At 39.1% G+C, this 20,493-nt stretch overlaps 1 protein-coding gene across 4 annotated transcripts in view; it reads left to right on the plus strand.

The window, feature by feature from the left end:
* The window catches only part of ST3GAL3 (ST3 beta-galactoside alpha-2,3-sialyltransferase 3), a 216,014-nt gene that overhangs the window by 51,914 nt on the left and 143,607 nt on the right, over positions 1-20,493 (plus strand). The window lies entirely within an intron of this gene.

Raw genomic sequence — 20,493 nt, forward strand, 5'->3', positions numbered from 1 at the left:
TTTGAAGGAAATTGGACGAGTCCTTTGGAAATAGGTAATTAAAGAGAACATAGTCTTTATACTGTTTTCCTGATGCTACATTTTGATTACTTAAAATGTACCTTTGATTTTATTGGTTGAGAATCTGAAAGTTATAGTCTCAACTCATCTGGAAGGCACTGTATTGGAGAAGGCTATTCTAGATGGGAGGTCAGATTTGCAAATAAAAAAACCCTTATACAGTACATAAAATTTAAACTGTAATATCAGCAAGCTATATTAGATAAACAAAACAAGTAGGGAAGTTTAACATAAAAACTGACAATGGTGTAACAGGATTTGTAAATTAAGTCAGTAAATCCCTGGCTACTTTTCTTGTCTGTTTTGTGAGTTTGCTAACAATTAGCAGCAAAAAGATTCAGGTAGGCTGAGTGCTTTGTTCCATGTTATACCTCTTTATTAAAATGCCCCTAGAAATGCCTGTAATTAGAGAAAAATGCTATTCCAACTGATTTATCTTTCCAAATGTAGAAGAAAATAGAGATGATGCTTCTTGAGAGAAGATGGAAGGAACTATGTTCTACCTTACTGTAACTGTAACTCCAATGTTTTTACTGCAGATGGAGATAGTGAGTTCAAGGAGACATTTCCTTTCCTCTTTATTTTTGGAATGTTATTGACTTGAATTTAAAAGTAGTGTGCTCATTTTGTGTTAGAATACCTACCTATGAACCAGTGTGGAACATAAGGAATAGCTGTAAGTTGTGATCGATGAATGATTTAGCTAAAAGTCACAAGGTAGAGTTGATGTTGTGCTAAGACCCCAAATAAATAATTTTCAGCAAGGGAATATAGCTTGGGAGAACAGGAGTAGATTTATCCCTGGTCAGCTTTAATCTGTGTAAGTATGTGGCCTAAAAGAAGTTAACCACCTTCTCTTTATAGTTAGTTAGTTCTTGCCTTATGAGAATCTCCTTTTAGAATACTGATTATATTGTCATAAGAATATTTACTGCCTTCCAACATGGCCCCTGGTTTTTTGCCTGCCCAGTAGGGCTGTGCACTCAATGAAAATTATTTGAAAAAAGAGCTTTGGACTTCACATGAGTTCACCTCCTCTATTTGCTGTTCAGTAAAGTAGATCAACTATTAAGGCTGCAGTATTAGCCTGAATGAAATGATGCTGCAGCTGAAAGCACAGAGGCCTGAAAGAAGTCCACATATTTAATAAATATTATAGAGGTATTTCATTTGTATGAGGTCCAAAGCATTTCCTCCAAATAATTTTTGAAATATACACAGCCCTGCTAGAAAGTAATCAGGTGTAGCTTGCTGCCTAACCCCAACAGGGAAGCCTAATTACTAACCTTGGACTTTAGTCTTTTGTAAGTAGAAGCTGCTTCTGCTCTTCTGTCTGCAAATCTAAAGGTAATTGGACTGGATGCATGATCTTCTCCCTGATTGCCTAGCGTTACTTGGTGAAGGGAAATATACTGAAGTTTTAAAGAGAAAGCAAGTGGGTTCATCTCTCCATTGTATAAAACCTCTCCAGTAGAGTCTCATGTAGCATATAAGCCTCAGAAATGCTAAAATATGATTAAAAGAAAACAATTTATTTCCTTTTTTTAACAGATTTGAATTATTCTTTTTGTATCAGTGGCCAAATGGCCAGAAGAACCTTGAAAATGGCGGCAGTTTATGTTATTCCTGCCTGTTGAAAGTAATTTAGGTTTAAGACTAGCCCTGCTAGTGAAAAATAATCTCTGTAACAAAGTTGAGTTGTGTGGTCTATTGCTAAACTGAAGGACAGCTTTCCTTATTGAAAGAGGGGGCTGAGAAGAAATCCACATCTCTTGTGCCTCTTGAAGTACTCCCTTGACAACTAGCTGCAAATCTGGGAACAAATAAAACTAAAGAAGAACCTTTCATCTTCCACACTCAGCCATTGTTATTATAGGCAGTCCTTGAGTCATGATGATAACTTGGACCGGAATCTCCTTTGCTAAGCAATACCATCATAAAGCATGATGTTACTTGTATTGGTTAGTGATGACAATCTTGGCAATCCCCTTTGCCCTTTGTTAGGCAATCCTATCAGTTGTTAAGCAAGGATTCATCCCAATCTAAGCCATTCCTCCCAGCTCCAGACCTCAGTAAAGCAAGAGACTGCCTTTTCTGCCTCCAACTCCTTCCACCCCCTTTCTCGCTCCCCATCTCTTCCCCTTTTGGCCACCCTGCATAATGGTTCTCGTTGATGGCATTGGGGCTGAAGTAGAGACCTATGGCCTTCAACAGTCTCAGCTAGCTGTCCCCCTCATTCCAGGGCCTCTTATTTCAGACCCACCTCAAACTTCTGAGGCTTCTGAGATGAGAAGGCCATGCCTGCCATTCTCCAAATAACACACACAGTTCTCACAATGCTTCAGAAAGCCTTTGGGAAGCTTCTGAGGCTTCCTAAGACTCGCAAGGATGGCACACACCATGTGACAATTAATGGCATGTTAATTAATTAGGGGCAATTAAGAAAACTTTTTCCACAGTGATGCCTATTTTTATTTGAAAATAAAAAAAATGAGAATAAAATAATAGTCTGGAGGGAGAGATAAGTTTCATTTAATGATTGAACACATCAGGATAGTCCTGCTGCTGATATAAAGCCAGATTTATCCCTAGGAAGGAGGCTGTGGCAAACAATTTCCAAAAATGTTGCCAAGAAAACTGCATGGACAAATAGCAATAGAAAATTGCAACTCCATCTAGATACAATTAGATCTGATGTCACTTATACCAAATAACTACTTTCACAACATTTTTGAAATAAATGGTAACATTTATTTCTGATAACACCAGAGATATCAAAGATGCTATCTACTTTCCATTCATAATTGCCATGGTTCCAGTAATAACTATAATGACCTCATCTTGTGGAGTAAGCACATCTTGTGGAGATATATCACCAAACCAAATACTTTATTAACAGATTTCTGAATCACATGCAATTAAGAAACATTGGCACCAATTTTATTTGTTAAGTTGATCTAGAGAGAACAAGTGTGAATACCAAGAATAGAATAATCTTTAAAAGAAGAAGACTCTTCCATGCAGAAGAGGACAGTTTTAAATAGATTTCTTTTGGACTGACACTCTCCACAAAATTGCTATAGACTTTTACAAGCATTTAAATTCTGTTCTTGCAATAGATGATAAAATAAAACTAAGAGCACTTAGTGTCAAGAAGAATTGTGTCCCAATCTGCAACACCCCTCATAGTGTGTGCCTTGGGTGTAAAATTACATTTAAGATCTGCATGCTAACGTCTTTCAACACCAGTATTGAGAATTTTACAACCAGCTGGTTTAACATTCTCTGCCTTCACCATCAAAGTTTCCATTGTTTTGATTATGCTTCAATCAAATATATCAATCTGCAAATTCCTTTTCTTGTGTGATTAAAAATTATACATAGTAAGTAAAAATAATTTGCAACAGACTGGCTTCCCGAGTACTGTAATTGATCTTCAAAATATTAATATCACTTAAGAGATATATTTTGACAATGAAGATAACTGAGGTAGTGGACAGTTTTTGCCTTTCAGTAAAGGAATCAGCACTCAGATTCTGCAAACTAGCATTTGGTAGGGGAATAGTGAAGCCTTAGAAAATATATTCAGATGCCAAGATGTGTTTATACTCACAAAGATAAGAATTATGCAGTTACCGATTTTCCCTTTGAAATGCTATGGAGGCAAAATTTGGACCTTTAAGAAGTGTGATAGAAAGTGTGGAGATGCATTTGAATGTTGGTGTTAAAAAAGATTTTTGAAAACACCATGGATAGCCCAGAAAACGAAAAGATCATGGAACAAAACAACCAAGAGTTTTCACACTGAGATTATTTTATGATGGACACATTTTGCAAAGACTTAGTCTTGAAAAATTATAATGTGAGAAAGGATGGAAGAAAAGAGAATAAGAGTATAACCACCAGCATAGTGGAATACAAAGCTGTTGGGTGCAATGTTGGAAGACTTGAATGCCTGCTGGTTGACCAATCATCTGGAGATCTCTGTCTGTGTAGTTTCTAAGTGTCTATACCAACTTGATGGAACGTAATCTGTCACAATCAAGTTAATCAACCTACCAACCAACTGAAGAAATGTATTGGGGGATATTACCTATAATAGAATTACTAGCATTGATTCCATGTCTAGCAAGGAACAATTCTAAATGAACAACTTAAAGCATTTTGTAGAATCTTAGAGTCAGAAGAAATATTAAAAATAATCTAATCCAAAGTCCTGCTTCATGTAGATCGATGGATAGTTTTGACTCTAAATATCTGTTAATACCTCTTTACACTACCCTGTTGATTTATCAGTGTATTAATTGAGAACATTGAGATCTTTTTCACATGTATTAATGCCAAGTTAGATCATCCTCATCCCATAATTATGCCTTCCTTTTTTTCTTCTTATGCACATAACTTAGTTTTTCTTCCTGTTACATTTCAACCTTTGATTTCAGCATTGTTCATTATTACATGCTGCCTCAATTATTATTTTTTCTTGGTGAAAAGAGTGCTAAAGTTAGTTTTCTATCATTTGCATAATTTAATAATTTAATAATCATACCCCTAGTGCAGGGGTGTCAATCTGCCAGCCTGCGGGCCGGACGTCTCATCAGGAAACCGCGCCCATCCCTTTGCCGGCAATGGACAAAAAGCTCCTATACATCGCACAACGTCACATAATGTCGTGAGTTTGACATGTCTGCCCTAGTGCCTTTAAAAAGGTTATTAATAAAAATGATTCTCCAAGCCAATACAGAGTACTCTCTGTGTACAGTGTCTCAACTAGTTATAAGTCCATCTAACCGCTGTATCATCTTACATTTTATGTTTAAGTATATTAGAAATTTATGATTTGTTGAGTTGAAATACGCTATGTCCATGGAATTCTGACTATCAGAAAAGATTAAGTTAGTCTAATATGATTGCTAATTGAGAAACCCTCACTGACTTTTAATTGTTGCATTCCTATCCAAGTACTCACTAACATGGCGTTTACTAAGAGGCTTGAATATTTTACCTAGTAATAGATGTCAAACTGAAAAATCTGCAATTTCTGAAATCCTTCTCTTTTTGAAGACAAGGACATCTTTGACTCTTTTTAAGACCTCCTCCCAGCCTTCTGGGACCTGACCAGTTCTCCAGGAATTCTGAAATGTAACATATTGGCTCTGTTCCTTTTGTATTTCCCTGCCCTAATGTCTCATTAAGCAAACGCTTCAGGTTCTTAAGATTGTTCCCCCCACCCCATCTCCTTCCGGTAAGTCCTTTGTTCATCTTGCATATTAACAAATCTCTGCTTTTGACTTGCCTTAGACTTATTTAAATAAAATCTTCCAAAATTGTTTAATTGCTCAGCTGAACTTGTCTTGGGGCATTTTGAGTTCTTTCTGGTATTACTGAGATTTCCTTGAATCGGTGAATGGAGGTGTACCTGGCATTTTGAACCATGTCTCTGTGGTAACCAGTACAACCAATGTGAGCAATAGAATGTAGGAGAACTACTTAAGAGCAGACCACAGAGGCAAAAGGGTTTGTTCTGGAAAACTTCAGTTTATGCAGCATGTGGAAAAGTACGAGAAAGACCTTAAAGCATAACAAAAAATGCCTATGGAGAATCTCAGTCATACGGATCATGGTTGTCCCAAGGGTGCTTTTTCAAAAGTCCAGTTGCCTTTTGAAAAAGCACCTTTGGGATCACAATAAATGGTTCTCAAAACAAAGGAAGGTTCTTATGTGAATTGGGCAAAGTGATAACAAGTGGGAAAGGATGTGTAAGGAGAGTACCAAGTGTGGATTGTAAATCATAATTGAAATTGGTTGAGCTCTGTAATACTTTGAAGCCATCACATTGAAAAAGGTATATGGTGGATTCCCCCCCCCCTCAATTCTTTTTGATCTCAAAAGTAGATATCCACTGGATTTTGAATTTTGTGGTGTGTACATGTGTATGAAGAAGGGAGGAACGGATCTTGAAGCTGTTAGTTAAAAAAAAAATTCTAAACCTATATTTGTGCCCACATGTCTAAATAGCACTGGAGATGCTATAAAGGTCTTCTGTGTGACTTTCCAGGTGACAAACAACAGTTTGATCATCCTCTTCACAACCTGTTTTCCTTGTTACCTTCTGGGAGGAGGCTTCGTGGTATCCGTAGCAGCAGAACATCCAGATTCAACCATAGTTTTGTTCCATACAGCATTAACCTTGTGAAATCTCAGGCTTCCTCCTTCCATTATATATTCAAGATGGACAGTATTTAATATTTATTTGTTATGTATATGTAGTGTGGGTCTATACATATGGTGCATATAGTATGTTTTAGGTGTGTGTCATGTATGTGCTTCACTTTGAGAGCGGGCAACTAAATTTCATTTTTGATGTGTGCCATTGTGCCCACAGTAAAAAATGACAATAAAGATTATCTTATTTTTTTTTGTCTTTGAGATATAGCTAACATAAAACTGTTTGTTTGAGCCTTGACACAATGAATAATTAGTTTCAAGTGAAAAGAAAGCTTTTGAATTCTCTGTAGCTATTCTGGAAAGAGGGGTGGAGAGTCAGTTCTGAAGCTTGACAAAAATAAGCTATTTTTGTCAGAGAATGCTACAAATGGTTTTTTTTAAGTTTTTTTTTCATATAAGTTATCTTTGGAATTAGAAATAAATGCCTAGGAATAGGATGAGGGTTGCTATATTGGCAGTGATGATGATGTGCCATCAAGTTGGTATTAACACCTACTATGGTTTATCTTCAACCTGACATTTGAGCTATCTCAAGGGTACCTTCATTGCTGTTATAATTAAGTCAGTCCTACTTGCTGCTAGTCATCCTCTTCTCTTCATTTTTCCTGGCATTACGGACTTCTCATGAGAGAATTAGCATCGCTACTTGTGAAAAAGATCTTGGAATAGTTGGTGAATGCAAACTGAATTTGCAAAGGCTTGGTTGTCAAATACTGCAGCAATTATTATTATTAGCCCTTTTTTATTGCCCATCTGTAGCTATGGGATGGGAACCACTCTGCGTGACAATCTTTCTAGAAGAGTCCGTTAATATGCTTGTATTTGCAGTAGAATAATCTCTAGTCTTTATCTTAATTCTTTCACATCTTTTGCAGATCAAGTTGACTTACACTAGAGGTCACCAAGAACTTGTGTATATTACTTTATTATCTTTGACTTTTATTAGGAAATGTAATACAACTTCTGAAATGGAGTGAAAGCAGCTTTTGTGAAACATTCACTTAGGGATGTTTTAATTGCATTCATGAATGATATATGTAACACTGAATGGAATAGCAGTGACATCTAAATCAGACTCAGAAAAAGGGAGCAAATAGTTGGGGCCTTAAAGCCTCCCAAGGTCCATGATCCTGGCTTGCTTATTTATATATTTTGGGGTTTTTTTAAGGCCACCCAACTCTTAAGAAGACTGGGTGATGTACAGGTGGTCTTCAGGTTTTGACCAGTCATTCAGTGCATGTTTAAACTTATAACAATGCTGAATGAGTGTAGTTATGACTGGCTCTCACAATTCTGGCCATCACAGCATCCCTATGGCCACAAGATCATGATCTGGACAGTCAGCACCCATCTTGTGATTACAACATCACAGCGTTCATGATTTCCAATATTCCCTGCCAGGAAGTTAGAAGTCATGATCACATGAGGCCCTTGCTTAATGACCGATGTGTTCCTCATTTACCAGTGGCAACCTCGACTTCTGGAATTGTCTTTGTTAAGCAGTGTGTCAAGTGATATTGCACTTTTGACCACATTGCTTAGCAAAGGCAATTCCAGTCCATATTGCCAATGTATACTAAGGATTACCTGTAACTGTAATACACGGCATCTAATCAATAGGACCCGGAGAGCATCCACTCTGCCTGAATGCATTGGATGGGCAGAAAAAACAGTAAACACAGGCAGTCATCAGTTTCCAGGCCTTATGTCCTGAAGTGCTTTGTAGATAATGACCAGCACCTTAAATTACACCCAGAAGCCAACTGGTAACCAATGTAATTTTCAGAGCAGCCATGACCCATGGACATAATGGCAAGCCCTTGTTATTGCTTGCACTGCTGCATTTTGAAGCAGCTACAGGTAGTCTTCAACTTATGACCATTTGTTCAGCGACTGTGTGAAATTACAGCAGTGCTGAAAGAAGATATATACAACCTGTACTTGAAGTTACAATAGCTGCAACACCCTTGTGGTTACATGATGAAAATAGGATGCTTGGCAATTGCCTTCTCTTAACATTAACTTCAGAGATGCTGCAACTGCTCCCTACCATCGCATTCTGCTGGGTCTCTTGAGTGTCCTTTCCATCTGGCTGTGTCCCACAGGACCTGGACCTGTTTCCCACTCATCTAGGTCCCATTCCTGCACTGCTGGGATTGGATGGGAAAGGGACCCAGTGAGGACTTGTGGGGACCCAGCCAGGTGAGAAACAGGCCCAAGGCCTATGGGGACCTAGCTGGGCAGAAGCTGTGCAAGGAGTGCCTCAGGCAGTGAAGGAGATCCTGGAAGGCCTGGCACAGGCCATGTGTGAACTGAGAAAGTACTGGAGGCCTAGGTGTGAAAAAAGTGCAGGCCTGGGCCTGCACCATGTCTCCCAAGTCCTCCCCAACCCCCTGAGGCAGCCCACACACTGCTTAACAATATGTGCTGTTGCTTAACAATTGCATTGGGGAGAGCTTGTATTGCAGTCAGTGAGCTTTGCAGTCATTCAATGACCGCACTCATCCATGATTATAATTTTGGGCTCAATTGTGGTCATACATCAAGGAATATCGGTATTTATTTATGAAATTTGTATAACCACTTATCTCACCAGAAGTGACTGTGGCATGCAACTGATCATTATAAAACTGATCATTATAAAACTCTCTGTCAAAATATAGGCCATCTTAAAGAGCCATCTTAAATGTCACTATTTTCCTGGGACCCCCAAGCCTGATGACACATCTAGGTCCTGTGGGTCTTCCTGAATATTAGCATGGATCGAGCTAATACAACTTCATGGGGTGGGGGGGACAGAATGTTCCATAAGGTGGGCACTATGGCACGTTTGGTGGGGCCTCCTGGGAGCCATCAATTGTAGATCCCATGCAGATGGAACCCATAGCATGCTCTCTTAAGGGAACTAATAGGATGGGCTGTGTATTTGGGGCGAGGCAGTCCCTCAGATTACTAGATCCCATGCCATGAAGGGCTTTAAGGGTCAGAATTAGCCCCTTGAATTGGACCCAGAAACAAATTGGCAGCCAATGCAGCTTGTGGAGCAGAGGGGTGATGTGTTGTTTTGGGGGCAGAGAAAACTGCCCAGGCTGCTGTAATTTACACCAGTTGAAACTTCCAGGTACTATTCAAGGGCAGGCCTTGAATATAGAACACATTCCAGTAGTTCAATCTGGAGGCAATTAGGGCATGAGTAATTCTTGAGTAGAATTTCCTGATCTACAAATTTGTGCAGTTGGCACACAACATGAAGCTGTGTGAAGATCCTGCCACTTGCTCTTCTAGCCGGAGTCATGAAGTCCTCCATATTGCAGACCTGGTCTGTATGGAGCAATGCCACCCATCCAGCACAAAAGATGGTATGAGCCTAGAACTGGTATGCCCAAACCCAAAAGCCACCTAATCTTGCCAGGGTTCAGCTGTAACCTGTTATTCTGCACACAGATCCCCACAGCCAATAAGCCTGGGAAAGCATTGCTTAATTTCCCAAGAGCACAGAAGTATAGTTGAGTATCATCACCACACTGATGATACTTTACTCCATGGTGACAGATGACCTCACTCAGTGGCTTCATGTAGTTGTTGAATAGAAGTAGAAAGAGCACCGACCACTTCAGCACCCACAATGTAAGGGCCAAGGATGGGACCTCTTTTTCTCTACCACTACCAACTGGAATCAATCAGGAGGCAAATCAGCAAAACACTGTGCTGCACATGTCCAATTCTCTGAGTCAATCCAGAAAGATACCATGGTCAATGGTATTGAAAGCTGCTAAGAGGTCAAATAGGGCATGAATGGATGGATAACCTTTATCCCATTAGGCAAAAGATCATCCAGGGGTACCAAAAGGACATAGATTGGAGGGGAGAATTTACCAGGTGGGGTAAATTAAAGCAATCCTGCAGTCATAAATGTGACTCGAGTTGAATTTTGATCATGTGACCATGGGACACTGCAATGGCTCTAACTTCAGGCTTGGGTTGTAAGTCCCTTTTTTCAGTGCTTTTGTAACACTGAATGATTGCTGAATGAATGATTGTAAACTGAGGACTAGCTGTATGTAAGCTAGAGAGGGAAAACAAGGAAATGAGACCAGTAGTATGGTACAATATAAACAATGTTGAATGTAGACAGCGAGTTTTGTTGTACCTAGAATATTTCATTTTTAAAATTCTTAACGCCTCCAAATATTTATGACATATGTGGTCCTATGAAATAAGCAATAGACATTTCAGAAAATGATAACTTTGAAACTTTACCATAATATTATGTTTAAAATGTAGCATGTAATTGACTATACTTATTTTATTCTAAGAAAGCATGAGAGATTGGATTTATCTGGATTGGAACCAGTGTCAAGGAAAGAGGAGTGACAAAGTATTAAATACCAGTCTGACTTCTATTAGAGAGTCAGATTTACATGGGTGCTAATATGAAACATCGGCTCCCTGCTAGTGCTGAGAAAACATGTAGTGTTTAGGAGGCCCAAAACTGTCTTTGTATTAGGGTCTGTAGATGAAGTTCCAGCATGGTCATCCAGAGTGCTCCACTGATCCAGAGACTTGGCCAAGGTCAAAGTAATCAGTAGCTCCTACTTTATGTTGGACAGATCACTGCATATCTCAGGACCTTCCTGAGGCTAATTCATAATCACTGAAATGTGCACAATGTTAGAAATAAATATGATTTGTAAATGGAAATGAAAGAATGGAGGAAAATTTCTACCCTTGGTTGATTGTATTCCCAATTTTTTCTTCTTTGCTGTTGGAGGGAGAGACGGGAAGGGGAAAATCCTTAGGTAAAGTCAAGGCTTTGAGGAGTGGGATGGGGTGGGGAGGTAAAGTTGTAAATTCCAGGAAGTGATTTAGTCTTTCTCTAGTCTTTTACAGTGGACCCATTAGCACCCCATGTTTATTTTAGAATTTTTTAAAAATAGGGTTAGTTGTAGGCTATGTATCTAATAGAAAGTGTAACTTGACCCTGAATTGCTGAATGTAAAAGGTCTTCCTGGGGTAAACACAGTCTGGTTGATCTTGAATTTCTGGCTCTGAATGCTAAAATAGGTGCTGTTGCCTTCTATTTCTGACTTTTCCTCATCCCATGCTATGCTATTTTGCTGGCTTTCTTAAATTCTTTCTAGAAAACATGTGGTCCTTGTTGTTTCTTCTTTGGATAACACTCTGTGCTTTTATATGCTTCAGTAAATGTACATTTTGGATCAGTTCTACTGAACAGAGAGCAGCCTTTAATGAAGTAGAGCCAGGGGTGTAATGGGGAGTAGTGCCATAAAATATTTCAACAAGTTTCTTACAGGCACTCATGTTCTATAAGACCTTATTACAGGGGTGTCAAACTCAATTTCATTGAGGGCCACATAAGCATTGCGGTTGCCCTCAGGGGGCCGGGTGGGTATGGCCTGGGTGGGCGTGGCCTACTGGGTGGGCATGGCTAAAGTGCGTATGGCCTACTGGGTGGGCATGGCCAGCTCTACATCGTTCGCATCAAGGGTGCCTATGGGGGCCTGGGCAGGAGTGGGACAGATCTGAGGGTCTCTGGCAGGAGGAGGGTCTCTGGGCCAGGGCCAAGGCACTGGGGGCCATTCCCTCACTGTTTCCAGGATGGCTTCGCGGGCCGGATGAAACCACTTTGCGGGCCGGATCTGGCCCCCGGGCCTTGTGTTTGACATGTCTGCCTTATTACCTCAATATGGAGTTTTTATTTATACAGTAGACATGAATGGAGACATGTTTTGGGGAAGTGCAGTAACAGCCCATTTTAGTAAGAGAATCTGATTATAGGTAGTCCTCAATTTATGACTGTAATTGAGCCTGGTACTGTAATTATGATCATAGGTTATGACAGTCTGTGTGTGACCAACCCAATTTTATGACTTTTTTCTGCAATCATTAAGCAGACACCATGGTCATAAACTGAACACTCTGATCATAAAACAAATCCATTTTTTGCTGTGGGACACTTTTGCCAAAAACCTGGAGGTTAATGATGGTTTTTGGCAAAAGCATAGATCATGGTCATGTGACTATGGCACCATAAATGCACTCTGGTTGCCAAGTGCCTAAAATACAGTTATGTGGCCACTGAGAAGGATGGCCATTGGAACTTTGGAACTGCATTGCAAATACTTTTTCAGGGATCCATCATAACTTCAAATGGTCATTAAGCAATCAGTTGTTAAGTTGAGGATGACCTGTAATAACATGAACTTTCTAAGCATTCTTCTGTGAACAAGCTTTTTATTTAATTGCTTGGGTTTTCTCTTCTTCAGTAAGACTTGTTCTTCTATTAGAATAATGATTAAAATAACTGAATTATACTTTTCTGTATCCTCCTTAATCCTTTTTATAAATTAGAGTTATACTGAATATGCTTCAATCCCTGGGGTCTGTTTTTTTAGAAGACAAATCTAAAATTACAATTCTTTAAAATCTGTTAAATGTGTAACATATAGACCTGATCACTTTTTAATTTTCAATTTGTCCGAAAACTTACATTGTCATGTCTTATCACAGGAGCCAGGCTAATAAAGTTTTGTCAAAATATTTTGTTAAGTCAAATAGCATAAATACAGACTATGTTGACACCACATATAGTCACCATGGAATCAGTGGTGGGATTCAGCCAGTTCGCACCACTTTGGCAGAACCGGCAGCTAACTTTTTGTTGCCCAGGCCCAGAATGGACTTCCAGAAGTGGCACCCACACAGAGAACCAGTTGTTCACATATTTGAATCCCACCACGGCATGGGATGCAGGATTTGGATAACATCCAGGTGCAGAGTATGGATCACCTTGTAAATATTGGTAGCCAAATTTATGAATTAACGTAGATATTTAAAAAGAATGGGACTGTCAGCAAGGTCTTACCTAGAGGATGTGCAGTCAGATTATAACATAAATGTCAAAAACAGATTCAGTATACTTAACATGCATGAAAAAGATTTTGGTGCTGGGAAAGAAATATAAGACATTGTGGGGGGCAGAGGTCGACCTCGAGGCCTCTCGCTTGTGGAGTCCCTCAGGGGTCGGTCCTCTCGCCTCTCCTGTTCAACATCTACATGAAACCGCTGGGTGAGATCATTCGTGGTTTTGGAGTTGGGTATCATCAGTATGCTGATGATACCCAGCTTTTCATTTCGACCCCAAACCACCCCAGTGATGCCCTCGACGTGATGTCCCGCTGCCTGGAGGCGGTTCGGGTCTGGATGGGGAGGAACAGGCTTCGACTCAACCCTGACAAGACCGAGTGGCTGTGCGTACCGGCATCTCGGGATATTCAGGATATCCCATCTCTCTCTATGGGGGGTGAGTTATTACCCCCCGTAGATAGGGCTCGCAACTTGGGAGTCCTCCTAGATTCACAGCTTTCTCTAGAAGACCATATAGTAGCTGTGACTAGGGGGGCCTTTGCCCAGGTTCGCCTGGTGCACCAGTTGTGGCCCTATCTAGACCAGGATGCCTTACGTACGGTCACTCACGCCCTCGTGACCTCTCGTCTGGACTACTGCAACGCTCTCTACATGGGGCTACCCTTGAAGACCACTCGGAGGTTCCAGCTGGTACAGAATGCAGCTGCGAGAGTTGTGTTGGGAGTTTCCTGACACTCCCATGTTACACCTCTGCTCCGCGAGCTGCATTGGCTTCCAGTTGTCTTCCGGGTGAGATTCAAGGTGTTGGTAATGACCTACAAAGCCCTATATGGCATGGGTCCGGAATACCTTGGGGAGCACCTGCGGCCGGCGTCAACTTCTCTCCGCCCAGTACGCTCCCACAGAGAGGGCCTCCTCAGGGTGCCACCGGTCAAAGAATGTCGACTGGTGGCCCCCAGGGGGAGGGCGTTCTCTGTGGGCACGCCGGATTTATGGAACCATCTTCCGGTCGAGCTCCGGATGGCGCCTGACCTCTGCTCCTTCCGGCGCGATCTCAAAACCTACCTTTTCGAACAAGCTGGCCTGGCCTGATGGGATGGGGTTGGGTTTTATTAATCTGTTTTAATCTATTTTTTAATGTGTTTTAACTTATTCATGGGCATTTGTTTAATCGTTTTTAATTTTTGTATCTTGTTTTTTAATATGTATTGCCCTGTTCACCGCCCTGAGTCCTTCGGGAGAAGGGCGGTATACAAATAAAATTAATAATAATAATAATAATAATAATAATAATAATAATAATAATAATAATAATAATAATAATAATAATAATAATAATAATAATAATAAAACTGGAAGAGGGGGAAAATTCAAGTGGTTTTTAGAACAAGCTATTATGGACATCCAGTTTGTCACGCTGCCACTATGGATGGCTGGGAGACTTGCTCTCTCTCTCTCTCCCCCGTCCAGTTTCGCATCGCTGGGGGACCCTGAAAAGGGCCGAAAGTCACCCTGATGAGGCGACCAGCAAGGAGGGGCGCTCGCTGGATCACGGGAGAGCCGCAACTCTCCCATTAGATCTGGCAATCCCTCCAAACCGGCGGATGAAAAGACCAGCCATTATGGCTCGTCCCTAGGCTGTGAACAGCCGAAGTCACCTTTTCCACCAGGCAACTCTTAAAGCAGCGCGGAAGAGACTGGGTGAGATCTACCTCTTTTACGCCCTAATTACTTTCTGTACCTCGTTAAGTTGCTAAGTATTTTTCCCCCTGCGGTGAGGGAAGGGGGAATTTAGCCCTCCCTCCAGAAAGAGCGGCGACTAAATACCCAGGGGCATGTTAAACATTGAACAAGTAACTGAATCCCAATTGGAACTTTATTTCTCAAAGCTTGTGGACTGAAATATTTTTTATTTCTTATTTTTCATTGTCTACTTCTGTTGGAAATCTGGATTCTTTCTTATGAAAAAAAAGGAAAACTGAAAAGATTAAGACAATTTTGGGACTCAAAGGAAAACTTTAAAAGGGGCCTGGCTGACTGCCCAGGGAAATAGATAAGATACATAACCTTGAGAACTTTGAAATAACTGCTGTGAAGGGCTTTGGGTTCCCTACCTAGAAAAAAAATCTCTCTTTTGGATTTTCTAAGTGTAAAGCCTTTAGCTTAAAATACAAATATGGAAGAAGGCCAGGAACAAAATTTCTTTATAGATGAAGATCAACAAACTCTTGCTATGTTGGAAACACTTACACAAACTCTTACCACTACCAATGAAATTCTAATAGGCTATGTGAAGGAACAAGAAGACAGGCCAGATAGGAAAGCCCAAACTTGGACCACAACTAAAGAACCATCTATACAAAATACAATAGAAAAAATGAAACTTTCAAATACTATGATAGAAGAATCTACAATTCAACAAATATTGATATTTGAAAATCCAGAAAAGATATCAACAACTTGGAAAAAGGAAAAGGTTTCTTATACAACACAGAAGGAACTAGAGGATCTAGAAAAAGAACAATTGGATGAGAAGACAAACAATTCAGAACAACCACATCGATATGGAAGAATAAAGAGACGACCCACTAGACCAGGGGTCAGCAACCTGAAACAGTGAAAGAGCCACTTGGAACCGGTTCCCTCACAAAAGGAAAAACTGGGAGCCGCAAAAAATATGTGCGCATGTGCATACATGCGCGCATGCGCAGAACAGGGTTTGACTGAAGAGTGGAGACAAGGCAAGATATGCACCTACCCTGCATATTTGAATTGATTGGTTGAACTTTTTTAGTCCCACTTTTTTTGGGGGGGGCTGCACATGGCAGAGGACTGGGAGCCGCAGGAGACGGCTGAAAGAGCCGCATGTGGCTCCGGAGCCGCGGGTTGCAGACCTGTGCACTAGACCTACAAGTCCCCTCAAAAAAATGGCGACCAGATGGTTTTGCCAACATCAGTTAATATACACAATATTACAAGGAGATTGATTCGATGACCCAAAAACAAGGACATGGAAGATGATTTGGCAAAGGAAAAAAGCCAGAATAAGACTCAAGAGGAATGGAGTGTTGACCATCTTATTGAAATCTAAAACAGAATGTACTTAAATAGATAAGATGTGCATGTTGAACACAAGACATTGTTATGAACTGAGATAATGAAAAAATTTTGGTCATTAAAATTTAGCAGTATAAATACTAATAGCTAATCTGAATATTGATTTGTGTATAAAGGTTATGTAAAGGTGAATAATGTAGATAAGATAAAAACATTGTTGAAAGTAATAAATAGGTCCATATGGAATGTTAAAAACAAAAATTATCAGTTTAAGCAAGAGATAGCAGATACAAAGAGAAAGAGAAAGTATTAAATACTGAAATATTCTTTTTATTACTACTTAAAAAAACAACAAAATTAGCAAAAAGGAACGATATCAAATTGTATACTCAATTTGTTGACATAGAGGGTGAGAAGTTAAGAAAATGGGATGTGTATTTTGAATATTAGATTTTGTGAGGAATGGGGATAGATGAATTGGGAATATATTACAATTTTTGGGAATGATAAATATCAAACGTTAAATCTAAATGTTAGTGGAAATTAAAATTGAAAAATTTATTAGGTCATTGATTGTCTAAACGATTGTATGTTAAAACAACTAGAATATGTGTAAACTAAAAACTATGGATATATGTAAGAAAGTTATTTTTTATGTGATTGATAGGATAAAACTTGTCTTTAAATTCACAAATAGACAGTACATCTGAAGGGAAAAAGAGAGGAAATGTTTATGCTAGCAGTCTGAAATCTCTACTAATGATATCTGTATGTAACTGAATTACTACTACCCAGCCACCATGCTGCTTTTCAAATATGTAAATGTAATATTAGAAAATCAATAAAATTTGTAAAAAAAAACAAGCTATTATGGTAGCCAAAAAAAAAAGATGGAAGTTGAAAGACTTGGATAGCTAGAAGAGTGCATGATAACTGAATGTAGACTTCTAGAGTGAAATATGAAAAGGAGAAAACAGGACTCAGTCAAAAATGTCAACAAATAGTTTTCAAGATCACTGATATCTAAGGAGGGATTCCTAATGGAAGAGATTTAATATAAGCAAATGAGGTCAAAGGAAGATAGAAAGATTACAGTGAAACTCTTTACAAAGGTGATAATAGTATGACAGAAACATTTGCAGCAAGAATATATTTAGGAACTGATTCCATTAAGAATTGAAGTGTGGTAGGCTGTGGTAGACCAGCTGTCAAATACGAAAGTACCAGGCAGAGATGAAGTACTCATTGAACTGTTTAAAACTGTAGGGAAGAGGCAGTTAAACAGTTCCATGTCAACAAACATGGAACAACATTGTGTAGCCTAGAGATTAGAAAGATAGGTGTATGTATCTGAACCAAAGAAAGGAGATGTGAGAGTAAAATTAAATCATTGAGCTAATTATTTAGATTTTAAATAGAGAACTTAAACAGAGAAAAATGAAATGGACAAAGACACAAGATTGGATAACTAAAAGATAGATAATGGTAAGGGCAAGAAAGTACAAAAGTTTTTCTTTTGTATACTGATTGCAGCAATGGTGTCTACACCAAGCCGATTAGTGAAAATACATCAAGGCAATGTATGAACCAGAAATCCGAGGATCATTTACAATGGACAAGAAGCTACTCTAAAAACAGGTTTTGGAGAAACAGATTGGTTCAGAATAGGAAAGATAGAGGGGCAAGGATATAGAGGCCCAGTTTGATGTAATAGTTAAGGTGCTGACACAGATATCGAAACTGAATTGTAGTCCCATGTTGGATATGAAAGCAGGCTGAGTGACTTCAACCAGTTGTTCTCTCTCTGCCCAATCACCCTTACAGGGTGGTTGTTGTGAGGAAAATAGGAGGAAGAAGTATTATGTATGTTTACCACCTTGAGTTACTTATAAAATAATAAAGGCAGGATAAAGCTCAAATAAATAAATATGCATTTTGGCTGTACTTTTTTTACCCCCAAAATAAATATTATAAGAATGACAGCCTTGGAAGATGTGATAACAAAACAGAGGTTAAAGCATTAAAAATTTGGGATATGTAGACAGCATCACTTTGTTAGCTAAAATTAATGAAAATTTATGAAAGTGGAAAGTGAAAAAATGGAGTTAATTAAGAAATCGCTGCTTGTAATTTGAGCAAAGAAGTGAAAGTGGCCTCAAGAATGATAAAAATTGGTAGTGTACACAGAAATAAAGAAATGAACGCATCCTAGGGATGATCGTAACGGCAAATAAGATAATGAAAGATGTAAGTATTTCAGTGACAGCAGTGATTAATGGAATGATATTTCCAGGGTGATATGTGCAGATATAAAAGCTGGACACTGAGAAGAAGCAAGAGAAAGGTGATGCATTTGAATTATGTTTTTGGAGATGGTTCTAAAGCATGAATCATAAGAACAATAAGCTTGACTCAAAGACTAACTGCTCCCCTGAGGCAATGATCAACATGTACCAACTTTTCATTTTTGATGCAAGCAGTCAATGAATTGGGAAAAAATATTTGACAAAGTTAAAGGAAGAAGGAAAAAAAACACAAGATGGATAGACAGCATCAAAGAAATTATAGAGCTGCTTATGGAAGTGCTATATATAAATTATTACTAGAGGCACACTGAGATGGTCAACATTTGTCCACTCATTAGGAGTTAAGGCTGACTCAGTGTATTTAACTAATCGGTCATCCAAGTTTATTTCCTTCCAGAAAGAGCTCATAGTGTCCTTTCGCATTCTTTATTGCCTGTTTACTCCCAGGCTCCAGAGTTTACTTTCTTTATAAGTGTTCCAGTTTCCCAGTTTGTTTCTGGATCAAATACAAAGTTCTGGTTGTTACTTTTAAAGTACGATTTGGGTTGGTATATAGTTCTTAACTGAGAAAGGAGCTTTTACAATATGTGATTTTCCTACCATGAACCATTCACTGAGCTTTTTGAAGAAGACTCGCCTATATTTCCATTGGGCCATTAACGACTTGGAGATAAACCTTTTCTGTTGCCATCCCAGGTCTTTGAAATACAGTCCCTGCTTAGTTGTATAGATTTGTTTTCTTTGTTGGCTTAAACCACATTGAAATATATCTTTGTGAATTGGCATTTAAATTTTGGTTATTTTAATTTTGATCTGCATAATGTTTGATACCATGTTCATATTTTATTATAAACCACTAGGAGACTATAGCAATTAGTAATATAACCAACAGGGATGTGCAATGTTTCAGATTCAATTGCAAAGAACTGTTTCAAATAGACAGAAAACAGCACTTCTCTGTGATTCATTAAAGCAGCCAAATCTGTTCCCAGAGTCTGCTGCTACATGGTTCTGAAAAAAAAAATGGATTGATGCTTGAACAAATTCTATAGACGATTTGTGCTTGCACTTCCATATGTTCCAATGCTCCTTTTCAAAATCAAATCCAAAGCATTGCACAGCCTAATTGAAAGTTTATTTCAGTAATAAATAATATCTATCTGAATATCAATGTTATTTAAAGAATAAAAAGGGGTGGGAGTGAAGCAATTCTGAATCCCTGACTTTACTGCCAAATTTACACTGTCGCTTAATTTGCAGATCTACTCATCTTCCATTTACTTTGATGCTTTTTCAGTTATGGCTATCTTGTGCTTGGAGAACTCCCACAACCTTTATCCAAAATCCCTTGCCAAAATGTCTTATCAATAAATCAAATGGACAGAATGTACAATTGCTTTTGCAGACTTGAAAATATCAAACAAATAGATCAATGTTATGCAACAGGTCAGTTATGTTCCACAATACAGGTAGTCCTCAACATGCAACCATATTTGGGACTGGAATTTCCATTGCTAAGCAAGGTGGCTGTTAAATGATTCACACCCAATTGTATGACCTTTTTTGCCATGGTTGTTAAGTGAATCCCTGCAGTTGGCATGTGAATCAAGTGAATCCAGCTTCCCTCATTGACTTTGCTTGTCAGACACTGGCTGAGAAGGTTGCAAATGGCGAACACCTGACCCTGGGATTGCTGCAGCTATCATCAATACATGCCGGTTGCCAAGCACTGGAATGTTGTTCATCTGACCATGGGAATGGTTGTATGTCGAGGACTACCTGTAAGTACTTCCAGATTTATCTATATTTTATATTTATATACTACAGGTAGTCCTTGAGTTATGACCACAATTCAACCCAAAATTGCTGTTGCTGAGCAAGACGGTTGTATCTGTCTCACTTAGCAACAGTGAGTTGTGACCCATTTTACAACCTTTCTTGCCACAGTTTTTTA

The sequence above is a fragment of the Vipera berus genome, assembly GCF_964194415.1.
Source record: "Vipera berus genome assembly, chromosome: 3".
NCBI lineage: Eukaryota > Metazoa > Chordata > Lepidosauria > Squamata > Viperidae > Vipera > Vipera berus.